Below are 17,881 nucleotides of genomic sequence, written 5' to 3'. Positions count from 1 at the left end.
GCTCACTTGAGCACGACGAAGGTCAACTAGGGTCTTACGACCACCTAATCCAACTCTAAGGATTAAAAAGATACACTCAAACCTGCAATCCAGGTGAAGACGAACCTCGCACTCATGCGGCGTGGTACCTGAAATTTCGTGCAACCAAAGATCATACATGCATACATATATACAATTTAATGAAATCATTAGTCCGATACTAACATCACGAGATAGGAACACTGAAAATCTGCATACAACTAGTGTGAGAACCACATCAATAGCTATGCGTTAAATCAAACATCTGATTGTAACATCATATTACGATTAACTAATCAAGATTAAACCAAGGTTAGAGATCGATTACAGTAGGGGTACTACATTCTCCCCCCCTAGGTTCCGACTTACTCCTGGAAGTCGTAAGGCTAGATGGAGAACATGTCGTACGCATCAGCCCTGAAACTCATTCAACAAGGTCAAATTGCACATAGAAATCTTTCCATAAATAAATGAAATGCTATTGCAAAATCCTTAACAAACGCCATTATCCATTGGCAAGATACATCTAAAACCATACCTTCCTTACAATATTCTAGGAATTATCCACAATCATAGTAGAGAAACAAGAATTTTCTTCCTTTCGTTACACCAAATTAAAGCATTACAAGGAGGTAAACAACAATTACCATAATCATCGACCAAAAATGACAAGAAAACATGCCATAATGATCCATTTCCTTTACCAATCCATCTTTATCATAAAATTTCATTGAATAGAACTAGCTCAAAATATCAATTTCTACAGCCAAACTAGCTTTCATGAAATAAGAGCAACAAAATAACTCAATTGATTACACTTGCCAGGCATAAGAAAACCTTTCCAAAGACTATGTCCCATAACATAGTGACAAGCTAACACAATTTACTCCATGATACAAATAATAACCATCCACATAACTGGAATGCATAACAGAAAAGGCCACATGTGAGCATGTCTAATGCTCGGTCAAAGATAACATGCACGATCAGCATCTCTATGCCTGATCTCAGAACCACAATAAGATCATAAATATCCAATATCTCACTCAAGGGCTTGATGGTGCTAGGCACACCATAGCGGTGCTACCTTCCATACAAAACCTTTGTGAATATCCCTTGTTGTGTAAGGTGTTTAGCCTCCAAGAGATAGTCACCACACATAGGTAGGTAGTGGGTACTAGCTGCGTCACAGCCTCACATACCCCCTATCCTCACGGTTCCCTAAATCAACTTCCTCGCACACACTCTACCAATTCCGTATCATACGTCCTTGGAGAGGAATTTCACATTTCGACACAAGACCAGCATCCGAAAACAATAATGATAAACCAGTTTAGCCACCAAAGTACAGATGAATAAAGATAATAAATCATCAATTCCAACAATAAGGTAAGAAAATAATCCGGAATTTCAATACCAAATCAAAGTGTAAAAGATCACAAGATCGTGGCTAAACCTTCACAATCAAAGTAAAATAAATTGCTAGTCCCCAAAGGAACATAAAGAATATCACAATTGCACATAACATCACTATGTGACTAACATCTAGCCACCAACGAGGAAGGAAGGAACAACTGACTAGCTATTGCAGTAGCTCATCATGTGGTGCGACATAGTCACACTATCCACATGGCATGGCGGTGTGCACCTCGACATCACCCCGCATCACGTCGTCACGTGGCATGGCAATACCCCAAGTGGAGAAAACACACAATGGACGTATCCCGCATGGTAGTGCACCTCGCGGAAAAAGCACGCGCAAGCCACATCCCGCATAGCGACGTATCTAGAAGGATACTCGTCGTAAGTCAGAGGTATACATGACTATGGTCCACCCACATGCCCACCAACACATACTAACTGGCGGCACATGTGAATAAACCTACCTTTCATGAAGACAAGGCAAAGGATCCTCCAAACCATACCATCACTATACACAAGAATCACCATCCATAGGCTCAAATAAGGAAGAGAATAGGCTGGCACACATAAACCTATAAATAGATTCATCAAAGGGAAAGTATTGAGTACACCTTGATATAGTTTAATAGTACAACTATATCATTCCTCGAAGTAGAGAAGCTAAAGTCGCTTCGCGCCGACGTTACTCGTACGCCAATCCATACTATTCAAGGAACGGTCGCTTCGAATACTACCCCTTAACATACTGTGTTACCCACAACCCGAGGTTTGGTACTCAGCAGGGAAACAAATAAGCAACATCACATAAACAGTATGGTTTCCCATACTCATAAGCTACATATCCTCCATGGTTGATTACTTCACCAACCCATGGGCACATATAATAAGCACTGGTTTCTTACAATACACACAATACACCAGCACTGGTTAGTCACATTTACGGGGAGTACTTTTCAGTATGCTACCATCTAAACAAGGAAGATTGCAATTATGCTTTCTATATAATTAACTGAATCAAGTTTACTCTCGATACAAGTACTGAAATATTAACAATTCACAATTATATAAGGAATTAACATCATTCCTATAGCTTAAGACTTTCATCTATCACTATGAAGCCAAAAACAACATACAATTTCACATGTTTTAAAAACATTCTATTTAAATCAATGCACTCTTAATATCATTTCTAAAAATCTTATGACTAGGCAAAGAGAAGGGAAAAAGAGTTTGATAGCCAAACTATTTCCTACATAAAATGCAAGATCAAACAAGATCACACTACATTATACATTTCTCACTATAAGCCTATCATTTCAATTATACGGTTTTCATTTCGCTACCGATTAGAAGGATAAAATTAGCCTAACAAAACACTTCCAATAATTATGGTTGCAACAGGAGGTTCTAGATTTCTTAAACAAAACAGAGATCAAGAGAGGCAATCTTTTCAATAATGCAAGACCTCTTAAGAACACTCACTTATAATAATACAATATAGACACATGTCATAATCTGCAACCTATTAGAGAAGATTACATTACGATCAAAGATAAGCAAGAAGCTATTACCCCAAATAAAACATATTAATGCACGCACATCAAACAAGCTTTTCAATTCGCTCTTTCTAAACACATCAAGGTAATTCGACATACCCAAAAGCGAGTTCAATGGGGCATTTGCTAAAATAAATCTTCAATCAAACTGGTTTAATGAAACACATAAGACAATCTTTCAGAAAACACATTATTACTCTCTCGAAGCTCCAATAACATGCTCCTTTAATACTTCTTCTACAAACCAAGCAGTTTCACATAATTCCACTATTTGCATAGCAATGCACCTTACTAAGGTAGAATTTAATCATGCTACTCCTACAACATACACATGGAGAATTCCTTAAACGTACACATACAGTTTTCTCCCATTCACCCAAAATAAATTTTTAAACCCATAGCCCTTAATAAACTAAAAACATAAGCATCATAAGGCTCACACAAGGGTTCAAGAAGTCACACCCTTTTCTCTCTTGCAAACAAGAAACTCAAATCAAAGATAATTACTCATATCCTAATCATTTTAATTTCCAGAAAGAGAGAGAGGAATGGTGATCATCATTTAATTTTCTACAAAATAAGCATTCAATAATTGTCATACAAGTCCTTCAAGTGGACAACACTAAGCTAGATCATAATCTTTTAGCAAACACAATTCGCACTTTCAGATTCAAGACAAGCACGGACCAATCCAATTGGGTTAGTCTAAAGAGTACAACACTCAAAAGGAAGGTACATACGACTCTCTTTCACATAAGAGTAATCGTATACCAAGACATCAATAAGCACACAATGCACAAATAAGCACTCAAATACCAACATCAAGAAGGCGAAAACAAGGTGTGAACACGCACACGCTAAGGTCTGCTCAATCACTCACATGCAAAAGGAGGACAAGCATACACATAAGGTCGATACACCTCACACAAATAGAGGGCACACGTGACACCAGAGATCCCAATGTTTGCAACATGGGCTCTGATACCAAATGTAATGCCCCGCCAGGAAACCCCGAAGGGATTAAGCTATAACACAAGAATGGAGTGCAATTTTTTTTTTTTTTAAAAGTTACAATCACATAAGATGCAACAAGATATCAAAGATTCAGATTACATAGCAGAAGACATCAACTAACACCTAAAGAGTTTCCCAACGAGATTACGTAAATTTCATGATTCACTTAGCTCACACAATTAATCCAGAAGCTGAATGTCTTAACAACGAGATAATTCATAATCAGGATAATCTCTTTCAAAGATGGAAATATAAATCACAAGCAATGACTCATCATTAAGATCCATTCATAAACTTCATTCAATCCTTTCATTTAAAATTACAAACCATACATCTAACATTCTAATTCACTAGGATTTCATCATAACATGAGAGATCTTTCCAAGCATATTTAAATTCCTTAACAACAACTGAGTAAGATTCATCACTCTAAGTTACATCATTTCATATTCCAATTTATTGCATTTCAAAAGACGATTGCATACTAGCATCTACGATAATATCATCTAAACCACTTAAGCATTTGATCAACATGGCATATAAGAAAGAACTGCATAAAAGCGTTTATAGTTAATTCCAATTATCCACTTAACCATTCTAACATAAACTAATCATACATGATAAAGCTGAATAAAGGAGACATAAGAGAATATATCACATAACCCCATAATGATCTCGGAGTTCACCCCTAAAGGGCTACATCTCCGGGTCTGCGCAACTGCAAGGCCCCCTCTGATAAATAATGAAGTTAAGAATACAAGAGGTTACACCATACAATCCAGCCATCAAGGCGATACATAAACAATAATATACAAACGACCACACCGGTCAATCAATACATAAACGATCCCTGGGAAGAACAGGATCCAGCTGAACATAATCAAAGCTACAACAAGAGGTCCATGAGAGCATCCATAAAACTGAGCCATCACCACCCAAGGGTCTAACATGAAACCGATACTCACAAGGGTAGAGACAAAAGGACGACTCACAAAGGACAAAACGACAACACACTAGCGAACGTAGGGACAAGTGTCATCACACAACCTGGTATGGATACCATGGCAAGTCTTCATAGGTCCCGGCCCCATACACTGGGTCACCCTGGCAACCTAATCTGAGCTTCCGGCCCATCCAAGCCTCATGTGGACCCACGCATCCTCTCGTGAAGACAAGGAAGATGGTTTGCCATTTCAGGCCTTCTCACAGCATGTTGAGTCTATGCTAGCACTCGTCCCATGTGTGAGGCACAATTATCTTAATTAGAGATTATATTCTAATCTACTTAGGTTATCACTTGTTAGACTCACTTTCGACGGGTTACCCAGCAGCCACTTTGGGCGCGGCCCCCAATCGAAAGCCACTTTCCCATACGACACTAGACCATACTCGGACGAACTCAAACCAAGGAATACACATGGTCAGACGAACGGAGTTCAAGAAGAGAGAATCAGTCATCTGGTCAAACACGACTCAAGATAATCACTTACTGACGGTACTCTAATCTAGAGACCCGACCAACAACGGTCAACCACAATCATCATTCGACTCACACACACAAGGAGGATATGATCAAAACGACACTACCACAATACAACAGCCAACTCAGAAACAGAGGAATGGAACAGGTACCCCAAGTCAAGCCATACGACAGGGTCCTATTAAACAAGGCAAAACATGCCATTCCTAATTAAAGGCGAATACAGAAATAAAACTCGCAAAGCAATAATCAGAAAAGACAATATTTTCTCAAATGATTTAATCATTAAAAGTCGATCAAGTTTTCTACAAGGTCCAAATCAGATTACAGTTATCTATCTCATCAAGGGTTAAGATGTTCTTGGTTTTCTAACTCCTAAGGTTCAACGCATCGAACAGACATATAAAGTCATAAGGAGTTTTTAAACCAACTCATATTACTAAAATTCAGACAACCATTAATCAACTAAAATAGGATACATTTAATCTTCAACAAAACGTCATTAACATACCGGTCTAAAATCAATCTCTACAGATTCATAATTTCAATTCCAGTTACATAATACGGATTACGGAAATAAAAATGTAGAAAGAGAATCTAAATGGAGATAATCACTTCCAAGGCATATCGTTTAAATTCAAACACCCACGATAAATATATCACTTACTTTTCAATTACTCAACTGATATGTTCTACAATAGCATTTAACATCATCAATAGTAATTACATCGTATTAAAATGATTTCCCAATAACAGATTATTCCCTATTATGCTTTTAAGCAATAATACCTTAATCGTACTTACAATTCCGATTATACTTAACATTAAAATATCTTTCATTAAAATGATATAAATTATCATATGTTTTTTTTTTTTTTTTTTTAACGATAAAAGAAAACATTTAAAAAAAACCATTTGTAAAAACGATGTTTCATTTAACAAAAAAAAACGCATTTAAAACAACGTTTAAAACAAACTACGTTTTAAAAACTACGTTTAAAACGAAAAATGCATTTTAACACTTAGCGGCGAGGGCGGGCTATGCCCTAACCCTAACCGCAGGGCATTGCCCAAGCGGCGGAGCCGCTGCGGTGCCCGTAGGGCCACGGCGCCCTGCGGCCACCGCAGTGTGCCGCGGCCGGAGGCCCTAACACCAGCGAAAGGCGGGGGGGGAAACAAAGGCACGAGCGGGAGAAGAAGGGGGGACATGCGGGGGAAGGGGGGAGGAGCGGGTGGAGCTCCGCTCCCCGCCTCCAAACCCCATCCGACGGATAAAACACGCCCGCACAGCTCGGTTCAAAATATATTTACACAGCGCTAAAAAAATAAAACACAGTTCGAACTAACATATTTTCCTTATATTTTTTTTTTGAAACACAGCGCTATGATAAAATAAAACACAGTTCGAACTTCCAAAACAAAAACGCCCAAAAGGGATTGCTGAAGTTTTCGATTCAATATCAAACCGGTTTAAACAACTGAGATCGATATCACATTTTCTTGAAGGGTTTTTTTTTCATTCTTTACAAACACCCAAGGGAGATTTACACCAAAATTCAAAATTCATCAAGAACAGCAATGAGGAAAATACCCATCTCCATTAAAATTTCCAGCCAAATTCATAATGAACAATCAAATTGATTTTCAATAACTAATTCAGAATCCTACCTTAATTCGCAATCCTGGTATGGCCGAGGGAGAGCCCACCTGTCAGATCCAGCAACATTCCTTTCCCCAAAAATCTTCTCCAAAATTGTCCATCCTCCTTCAATCTTCCCCAAATTTGGGTTATATGGAAGAGTTGACCCAAAAATTCCATTTTTGGAATAAAAACTTTTATTTTGCAAATAATTCACCAAATAATTCCTTTACTAATAAAAACAACAAATTAACTTGCTTTCTAAATCCAAAAACGATTTTCTCAATTAACTGAAATTTAATCTTTCAAATTTAATAATCCAACAGAATGCAATTACGTCTATTGCGATAAAATATAAAACTTCATTTCATCAGCATATATAAAATGCATTAAATATTCGAAAACAGTCATTTAATCGAATTCACTCCCAATTTAAAACAAGCAACTCAATATCAACGAAAATCACATAACGGAAACCAGATTAATCTAATCCATTACTCATCAATGCACAAATGCATAAATAATCAAAATAATTACTAAGGACTAATTAATCAATTTAACCATGCACACCAAGCACGCAAACCGAGAAGGTCAACCAAACAGATGACTCGCAAACCCAAACAAACAGGGATTACCGACGACGACTGGCGATGCTCACTTGAGCACGACGAAGGTCAACTAGGGTCTTACGACCACCTAATCCAACTCTAAGGATTAAAAAGATACACTCAAACCCGCAATCCAGGTGAAGACGAACCTCGCACTCATGCGGCGTGGTACCTGAAATTTCGTGCAACCAAAGATCATACATGCATACATATATACAATTTAATGAAATCATTAGTCCGATACTAACATCACGGGATAGGAACACTGAAAATCTGCATACAACTAGTGTGAGAACCACATCAATAGCTATGCGTTAAATCAAACATCTGATTGTAACATCATATTACGATTAACTAATCAAGATTAAACCAAGGTTAGAGATCGATTACGGTAGGGGTACTACACTTTCATGCTAATCTTGTCATTTCTCCGATTTATCTATAAATTGGATGATTTTCTTCAATCAAGGTCCCCTGATCCCTAATGAGAATAATCAAATTATCGAATTTCTAATCACTTTGTCAAATCAATCACGCTTTGAGTACTCTTGTGCCAATGTCAATCTTGTTTTCACATTAGGTCTATGCACTTGAAGGTGAGATCCACAAACAAAAGGCTATTTGGAGAAGAAAGAAGAACAATGGAGCCGCATGAAGGAAGCATTCAGATCTACATTTGGTTTGCATAGTCTTTAGTTTTGAATGTTTCATTTTCATGTCTTTATTGAGTGTGTTTAGGATAGATCATTGCATTTGAGCTTGCGTGATTGAGCTAGAATAGTATTTTGATTTGCTTTGATGATTTCCGAATTCCTAGCTACAATAAGTAATGATACACTACCTACCTCATTACAAATAACTCTTCATGCAATGGATCAAATTGTTCCTGAATTTTCTAGTCATGAGAACATCTGTGAACCAGCAAGTGTGGTTGGGGAAGATGAAACTCAAATGGGTAAGAGCAGTCATGATGATCTTGTTGAAGCCTATGAGGGTAATAACATTGAGTACTTGTGTTGTGAGGATTATAATGCTGAAAGTTGTTCTAGCTCAGATTGTAATTCTGAGGATGAATGTGATCTTGAGATAGGTAGTAGTTTCAGTGAACTTTCTAATGCAGTGTTTGATGAGGATATAGATATGGATCACCCTGTTCTTCGCCTTAATATTTTTTAGAGAGGTTTTGATCTTATCTTCAATCCTTTGTATGAGGAGATAATTGAGAATCCAAGAATATTGAATGTTGATCAAGGTGTGATTGTTGATTTGATGTTGTTTGACGAAGATCACTTTTCTTCCATGACTGGTTATGATAGTAATGTTGAAGGCATTTCATACATCTATGAGCATGGTTTATATGATAAGGAAATAGCTATCCAAGATGATCAAGGAATTCTAGTTATCTCTACTATTAGTAATGTGCAAGAATACAAGTCAAAGTTTGTTATCACACACCAATTGAGTAACTACCCAATTAGAGGAGGCGTGGATGATGTCAAAAGCAAGGTTAGCTTGTAGTTTGCAGATATTAATGTATGTGGTCAGTTTATATGTAGTAATATTTTCAAGTTATTGATCACATGTGTAGATGAAAATCAAACCTTTGATAAGGGTAAATACTGGTGTTTTAGTTTTGATGGCCTTGGGCCATTAGTCAAAGTTTGATTTTTTCAAACTATAATATAGGGTGTAGGGAAAGGAGGTTGACTCTGCTATGCAATAGAGATGTACAAGTTTATTCATACTTGTGCTGATGATATGGAAATTGAGATACAATTGAGGTTTGAAGATTTAATGAAATAGAATGAAACTAGAAGAGAAGTTAATACCAAAATGCTAAATTACAAATGCAGGTCGTGAACTTGTATAAAGAGCAACTGAAATGAATTTCTAGATAAAGGTTTGATCTTAATATGGAAATGCTAGATTAGAAGACAAATGAAGGCATGATAAGTTTTATGTCACCTGGTTAAACCCATATTTGATTTAAAACAAGTGGGGAGAATATTTTATTTCATTCTTTCTCCAAGGAATGACAAATGAAGTCCTTGAACTGCCTGTTCATGGACAGTTCTTGGAACTATATTTCTTTTGAAGTATTTCTTTTCCATGAGTAGTAGATTAGGCTTTGTACATATTAGATTAGATTTCTTTCTTGTTTGTGTTGCCTTGTCCAAGTAGTTTCTTTTTGGTCTTCTCTATAGCTTGTCTGCTGCACCTGAGATTCTGGATCCTCGTATCATCCCCGAGTGATGATCATCCCCAACTAGAGCCACTGATAATCCTGAAAAATTGACTATGCAAAAATTTGATGTTCCTATCAAAATCTTAGTCAATTTTGAATTAATGACACTCTTTGTTCTTACCCTCAAGGTTTAAGGTTTTAGGTTTATGTGTTTCTAGGTAATTCTTTTTGTTAAAAAATCCAAAGCTTGTTATGTTTCTTCATTTCCCTTTTCATTTAAACATGAGGGTCTTTTTCATCGTCTAGGGGACTTGGTTTTTTTTCCTAGGCGTTATTTCTTATGGCAGCCCTTTTGAAATTTCCCTAAGTCTGGCCAAAATATTTTGGCTAATGTTTCTATCATTAATTATCAAACAACTAAAGATTCCATAATTATGCATGTGCATCAAGTGGATGGTGATGTTTTAACCCAAGCAGGAAGGTGCATGAAGGATAGCAGTCAATGTTAAGCGGTTGCTGTAGCTAGTTTGTAAAGAGAAAATAAATCTGACAACCTTTGCAGTCCCATGAAGGAAGATGCAGGGAAGTTAAGGACCATGACATCATGAGATGATGCTGCATGTCCCAGGCAGACCAAGAAAGTTTGACAGTGGGGCCGCTAATAGAGTTAAGTTGTAAGATGATTGGGCGATGCTCAGCCAGAAATTTTTGTGGACCCATATTCCATAATGGAAGGTCAATATAATATTGACTAATGGTGATCGCGCGATGTTCCATGCTGGATAAAATCTACGGTGGAGATAGAATGTGTTTCAAAACAGAGGTAATTAGGAATGTTTTTCATCACTCACACGAGAAAATAAAGGAGGAAGGAAATGAGCTTGTCAACATAAGATGAACCAAGACAAGTTGAGACACATGGACACCGACTAATTTTTTAGAAGACCCATTCTAAAGGTTGTTCTATGGGTCAAAGTGAATTAGAAAGCAATGCTGCCAATTTTAGGGAGCCATTTCAACAAGTTTCATTGCCACGACAACAAGAAATTGAGATGTCTAGAGGCATAAAGGGATAAGGATAATTTTTGAGTTAGCAATGAAGTGATCAGGGACCTATCAACAAGATCATAGGCTGTGTACTATTAGGGATTCTCACAGAAGGGTAATAATCAAGAAACAATCTCTGAGAAAACTTCAAAAGGATAAGGACTCCATATCTAAAAAAAAGAAATTCTGAAACAGAAATTATGCAGTCAAGAAAATAATGTGATCAGAATAAAATCATTCATGTTGGATGATCTTTGTCAGAGGGAGCAGATTGACAGTTTGAATCTGACGGTGTCATGGATCTGAATGAAATGATGTCTTAAGTCCATTTGCTGGCAGGATGAGTAGAAGGCAATAAAGTGATGTTTTTTCACGCATGAGTACCACTAACTGAGACAGTTTTGATTATAAATATAGCTAAGTGGTGTTCTCAGATGGTAGAAAGAACATAAATATTATTATCTTCTAGGAAGGTTTTAAGATGATGAGAATGATTTTCGAGCAATATCGTGCAAGGAGTTACAGTGAGCTCTGTGATACCGGATGGGAATTCTTCTTGAGTGAGTATGCTTATAGTCATTGGAGCCTTTAAATTTGGGAGGATAGTCAATAGAGGCTTGAAATCCATTTTTCATCAGAGCAAGCCCTGCATGACACATCCTTTGCCTCTCCTTTACCACTGGTTGGCAGAGGGTTCTAGAAAGGGCCTAATAGAGGAATAGGAGAAGAACAAGGTTAGGGAGGAGGCAAAAGCCAGTCATCTTTGCAATAGCATGGAAGCTGCAACACCTTCCCTTCACTTTATGTTCCTCTGGGAGTCCCTTTTCCCACTGTCTCTGATCCTAGGCTTGAAGGCTTGAGCTCATCTTCTATTTGAGGGGCAACTTTACTTCTTGCGGGGATCTAAACCCTCTTCTTAGAGGAAAATTCTCTATAGAACAAAATGACGCATCTCACAGGCCATCTGGAGGCATCAAGGGTGATAGTGGCATGACTAAAAATGTTTTATTTCTACCAAAATGTATTTAGGAATTTTGGCTCTACCTCATCATGAAGTGCTGGTATGGACAATTTTTTGGAGATTGTGAAGAATCACAAGCAGTCTTTTAGGCTTGTGATAGGTGTCTCCTCTGGCCCAAAGCTTGTTTTCTCCCTTGAGTCTATTAAATGGAATTCAAGGCCATGAGACAGGAGTGAGAAATTAGGTCCACAGGTTTGGGTCCAAATCCAAGGTCATGTACAATGAGTCTAGGTGAAATGGGTAAGTTGTAAAAGTCATTTACAGAGAAAATAAAAAATGGGTCTTGTGTCATGTTTTTTTGCAGGTTCTTGAAGGAGTTATATGTAAGCTAATTTGTAACAGAAAATAGCTTTTAAATGAATGAAAACCTATTTCAAATCCACTTGTCTAGTGTGTAACTCTATTATGTTTTGAATGAATAGAATCAAGGGTTCTCTCATTCGTTGCATTGTTATGATGTATGTATGTTTTGTTTTTGATTTGATCTAAGGGGTCAATTAAATGCTTAAATAGAATTGCAAACTGATAGGGCTTATACATAGATTCAGATAAGTATTTTGGGTTGGGATATACAGATATTGTAAGGCAGTATTATCTTGGATCTTTAGCTATTAGACAAAAGTTTTGTTATATTTTTGTCTTATGTATTGCAATTTCAGTTACCCCAATGGATAATACACTGATCGATGGCTTGTAATTGTCTCCAGTCATAGGTTTGTGTTCTCAATTTACCAGTAGCTCATTGTGAACTATGAATATTAGAACATCTTTTCATTTTTGTATATGTTCTTGCTTGTTGAAAACATCTCATGCTCCAAAGTAGGTCGAGGATAACTGAGAGCTAGCCACTCTATAGAATTCTCCCTCTTCGTTGAGCCCTCTTAAGAATGAGATCTTCTACTTTGTTTTAATATCATTTGTAAAGTGTGGTGCGAAGATTACAAGTGCATTAAGGGATCACCCTCCCAAGTTTTGCAGAGCCCGAAGTGTAGAAGGATTAGCATAAATCCTTTTCATATGTTGGTCCAAGTCCTTGGATATTTTAATAGTTGGAGTTGGCTTCTCCCTTGATAAATCTGAAGAATCAACTTAGTTTCTTCTTGCTCATAGTGTAAACCCCATTTTGTGGCACCAAAATTACCTAAAGCTCTTTCGGGAGTAATCTTGTCATCCCATAGAGTTGTTCCTGACTTTAGGTGTCAAGATCTTTGATTGTCATCTAAGGTCCCCTTGATGATCCTGATAAGATTTTTGTTTCAAGACTCATCTAGGCATTTCCCTGAGGGTAGTAGTTAGATGATGTCTTTAAATACACATCATACTAAACTATCCATAAACTGATCTGATCTGTAACAAAATCTTTTGCATTATCTGATATAATTGTGGAAGGGGCTCCAAATCTAGTTGCAAACCCCTCAAAGAATTGAACCACTAAATTTTTAATTACATCCTTCAAAGCAATTGCCTCTCTCCACCTGGTAAAATAGTCAGTGGTGGCCAAAATCCATTTATGGCCTTAACTTGATATAGGGTTGATTTGGGATGAAGAGAAAGAGCAACTAACCTTTGCTTGCCTGAAAAGAGTGCATACTCTTTGCATTGTCTCGCCCACCTATGGGAATCATTAAATAAAGATGGCCAATAATAGCCTGCTCTCATGATCTTCATGGTTGTAGTTCTTGCAGAGAAATTACCACCTAAGGGGCCGTTATAAAATTCATCTAACATTTTGCTGGTCTAATCACTTGTTATGTATCTTAGCAAGACACTATTTAGGTCCTTTTTGAATAAAATGCCATCCACTAAAGAATAGGGGATGGACTAAAGTTTGAGATGTCTTCTCTTGGTTGTTTCAAAATGAGGAGGATAAAAATTATCCCTTAGTAAGATAGACATATCCTCAAACCAACCGGTTTGTGCATTTTCTTGACTATCAAGTTGTTATTCTTCCTGCAGTAAGAAGGAGACCTTTGGCTCTTTTCCAAAAGTTGAAATAAACTACTCACAGAGTCCCCTACGTCTTACCAGCTTAGTGATCTTGATGTTAAGGTCATATTCCATGACCTTTTTAATCTATCCAACTCTCTTTTCACCTAAGTCCTTATCCAAGAGAAAATCTTTAACGTTAGAATGTGGAACTAAAAGTTGGATCCGGATATTTGAGAGCATGTGTTTGAACTTTTTTAATGCCCTCACCACTATGATGACCTATTTCTTAACATAGCTATACTTTATCTCATAGTACTTTAAGCCCTCACTGAAAAAAGATATGGGTTTCTCCAACCCATCTTGATTTTCCTACATTAGATTAAAAGATATACTTGTTTCTCCTCCAAAGGTGTAGAGGATGAAGTATTTCTCATAGTTATGATTGACCAAGGTAGGATCCTGAGCAATGGCTTTCTTGATTTGATTAAATACCTCCTTACTCCCCTCGGTCCATTTGAAGATATAATCCTTCTTTAGCATGGTTATGAGAGGTTTAACTATGACAACCAAGTTTGATATGAACCTTCTTACAAAGTTAATCCTACCAAGGAAACTTTGTAAGCCCCTCTTATGACTTGGGAATGTAAGAGACGCAATGGATTCCACCCTCTTTAGATTAATGGCCAAGCCATCCTTTGAGGCAATGTGTCCTAATAATTTTCCTTGATATGTGGTAAATAAACAATTGTTGAGTTTTAAGGACACACCATACTCTCTGCATTTTCTGAATACCTTCTCAAGGTGAGAAAAATGGTTTGTTGCATTCTTGGAGTATACGGTGATATCATCAAGATATACAAGCACAAATTCTGCTAACACCCCCTTAAAGGCCATATCCATGGCTCTTTGAAAATTTTCACCTAGATTTTATAGTCTAAATGGCATCTTACAATAGGCGTAAGTGCCCCATTTAGTAGTAAACACAGTGTTAAATTGGTCTAATTCTTGGACTATGATTTGGTTATACCTTGAGTTTCCATCCAAGAACAATAATCTTTTAGAGCCACTAAATTTGGCTAAAATTTGTTCCATGGAAGGAAGGGAATAATGATCTTTGAGGGAGGCTCTATTGAGGTCCCTAAAGTCTACACACAGTCTGATTTCCCCATTCTTCTTCCTAACTAAAACAAGATTGGCTACCCAAGAAGAATGCTTAATTATAAAAATAATGTTAGATTCTATAAGCTTGGATAGTTATTTTCTCATCAAGGGTTCAACCTTGGGGTTTATAGGTGTTTGTTTTTGTCTAACTAGCTTAGTATTAGGATCAAGCTCTATGGTATGCTGAGCTAAGTTAGGGTCAAACACTTTTAGATCCTCTTATGTAAAAGCTAAAATATCATTGTATTCTTGAAAAAGGTTGACAAAAATATTTTGATCTATTTGGGAACATACCTTTCCCAAATTGAGAGATTTTCCTTCTGCCATGGATATTGATTTGTAGTCCCCTTCCCTTGCGGCCAGGTTCATATCTCTTCCTTTCATCTGATCATTAGTATTGAAAATTCTCTCCAAGGTGATCAATACCTTGGGTATCTTGTTTGAATTGAGCTACATAATTTGATCTCCATATTGGTCTTGCAGCAGGGATTGATTCATGTGGGAGAACTCTGCCTCATCTTGTAAAAAACTCATAATTTTCTGATCTGAGTCAAAGACCCGTCGATTCACTTAGTTATCAAGTATTACAGGTCTCACCACAAGTTTGATTTGATGTTCTTTCTCTACTACAACATAATATGGAATGTCATGTTGAGTACCAACTACTGCAAATTTGTTAGCATGTTTGTTCTGATTTCTAGGGACATGAAATATTGAAAGCCTCGAATCCTTCAATTAGGTCCCATGCTCTATGCTTATAAGACTTGAGGAGGTTGTTCTTTGTAAATATTTGAGCTCTAATCTGATTAACAACCAACTCACTTTCTCCACATACTTTCAAGGATTTGATCCCTCTTCTTTGTGTCATTTGGAGACCCAAAACTAAGGCTTCATACTCAACTACATTATTAGTGTAGCTAAAATTAAGTTTGAAAGAAAAGTAATATTCTCTTCTTTAGGAGAAATAAGCAATAAACTAGTCCCTGCACAATTTTTGTTCCTTGATCCATCAAAGAACATATCCCACAATCTTTGTACATCATTGCTTTCCTTTGAAATATTGGGAATAGGGATATTTTCTTCATGAATGCAATATGTACCAAGGCCAGTACCATTGAGGTCATCAATGGGATCAAACAAAAATGCATTTTCTCACTCATCAAGTAGTTAATCAAGAACTTCCAATTGATTCGTAGGCTCTCTGATTGGAACATCTTCTTTCTCCTCATGGAGGGTGTAATTCATATTGATAAGGCTTGGGGTATAGGGCTCAATGTGATATTTGCAAATAGGCTCTACCTTGATGGTCACCTTTGTACCATATATTGTCCTGAATAACATTTTAAACCAATTAGAGGATAGGTAACCCCCTATCTTATCAATGAATTCCCTAGATAAGCAAATGGCAAAGTAGGTCGGGAGGTCAATGATTGAGATATCTTGCAACATACTGCAACCTGGGCAAGCATGCAAGGTTAAATTTAGGTCCTTAATAACTCCCACATTCTAAAATGAGGTGCCATCAAGTTTCACAACCCCTCTTTATATAGGCTAATATTTGATGCCTAGGTGGTTAGCTACTCCCTTAGGCATAACTGAACTACTATCCCCACTATCTATCATACAATTATGAACAAGATTATTCCCTATGATTAAACATAGATAGAAGGTGGGGGGGGTTTATTTATTTTTCTATAATTCTCTACCTCTAATGGTTGCACCAAAATTGTAGAAGTCGAAGGGTTGAAACTTTTTGATGCCACCTACTACAACATTTATGTCCTTTAAGGCTTCTTGGAGAAGTCTCTATGAGATGGGATAGAAAGAGCATCCCACATAGAGAGATTAAGTCTAGCCTTTTTCATATTCTCTGCTATGCTCAATGGAATCATAGCCTTAGTAGAATCCTTTGTAGTTGCCATATCTTCTTTTGATATTGTAGGAGCCTTAGGTGGTTCTACCTTCTTGACATTTTGTGTCAAATATTGCTCTTTATTTGGAGAAACCACCCCATCAGATATCTTTGGAGTTGGAGATTGCATGGTAGATTAGGTTGTTATGGTAGTTGTATTAGGATCTATGGCCCTTTTATTAGATCTAGTATTGTAGGATACAGAGTCACTATTAATCTGATTAATGCCACAAAAATCAGCTTCTTGCCAATTCATGAAAGAATAATCTGCTTGTGGATGGTTTGGAGAATCACCAAATTATTGTTGTCCTAATGTGGTTGGCTCACCTTGTGCTATCAAGGCTTGAGAGAACTCACCATTCTGACATGATGTCTAATTATGCGGTTGATTGCATTGATTACACCAATATTGTTATTGAGAAAGATTGTTTTATATTGGAACCAACACCTTTGAAGTACTTGTAACCGAGGGATTTAAGCTATTCAAGGGCTTGTCATTACTCCACTAGTTTTGTCCTTGAAAGTTAGATCTTTGCCAATAGTTCTGATTTGATGTTTGGTAAGGCTTGTTGGCCTACAAAAACTGTCTCTTGATTGAAACTAGCTCATTCCCAAATCCCTGCATCATTGTTTTGATTTTGGATATAAGCTCTTGAATCTCTAAATATTAAGGAATTGGTGTATGTGTGAGCACTTGACTTGTTGACACCATTGGTATTGGTACCAAAGTAGATTGTTGTGTAGGAGCCTCTGGGAATAAGGGCATTGTAGGTCTAGGAGACAACTTCCTAGCCTATATTAAGCAATTTTTTGTCCTTGTGATAGTATCATAAGCCCCTACAAGATTATCTCCTCCTATTGACTGTATCATTGCAGCAATATCATTATT

Source organism: Cryptomeria japonica, chromosome 9 (genome assembly GCF_030272615.1).
Source record: "Cryptomeria japonica chromosome 9, Sugi_1.0, whole genome shotgun sequence".
In the NCBI taxonomy this organism is placed as follows: domain Eukaryota; kingdom Viridiplantae; phylum Streptophyta; class Pinopsida; order Cupressales; family Cupressaceae; genus Cryptomeria; species Cryptomeria japonica.
This window is presented reverse-complemented; position numbering follows the sequence as displayed.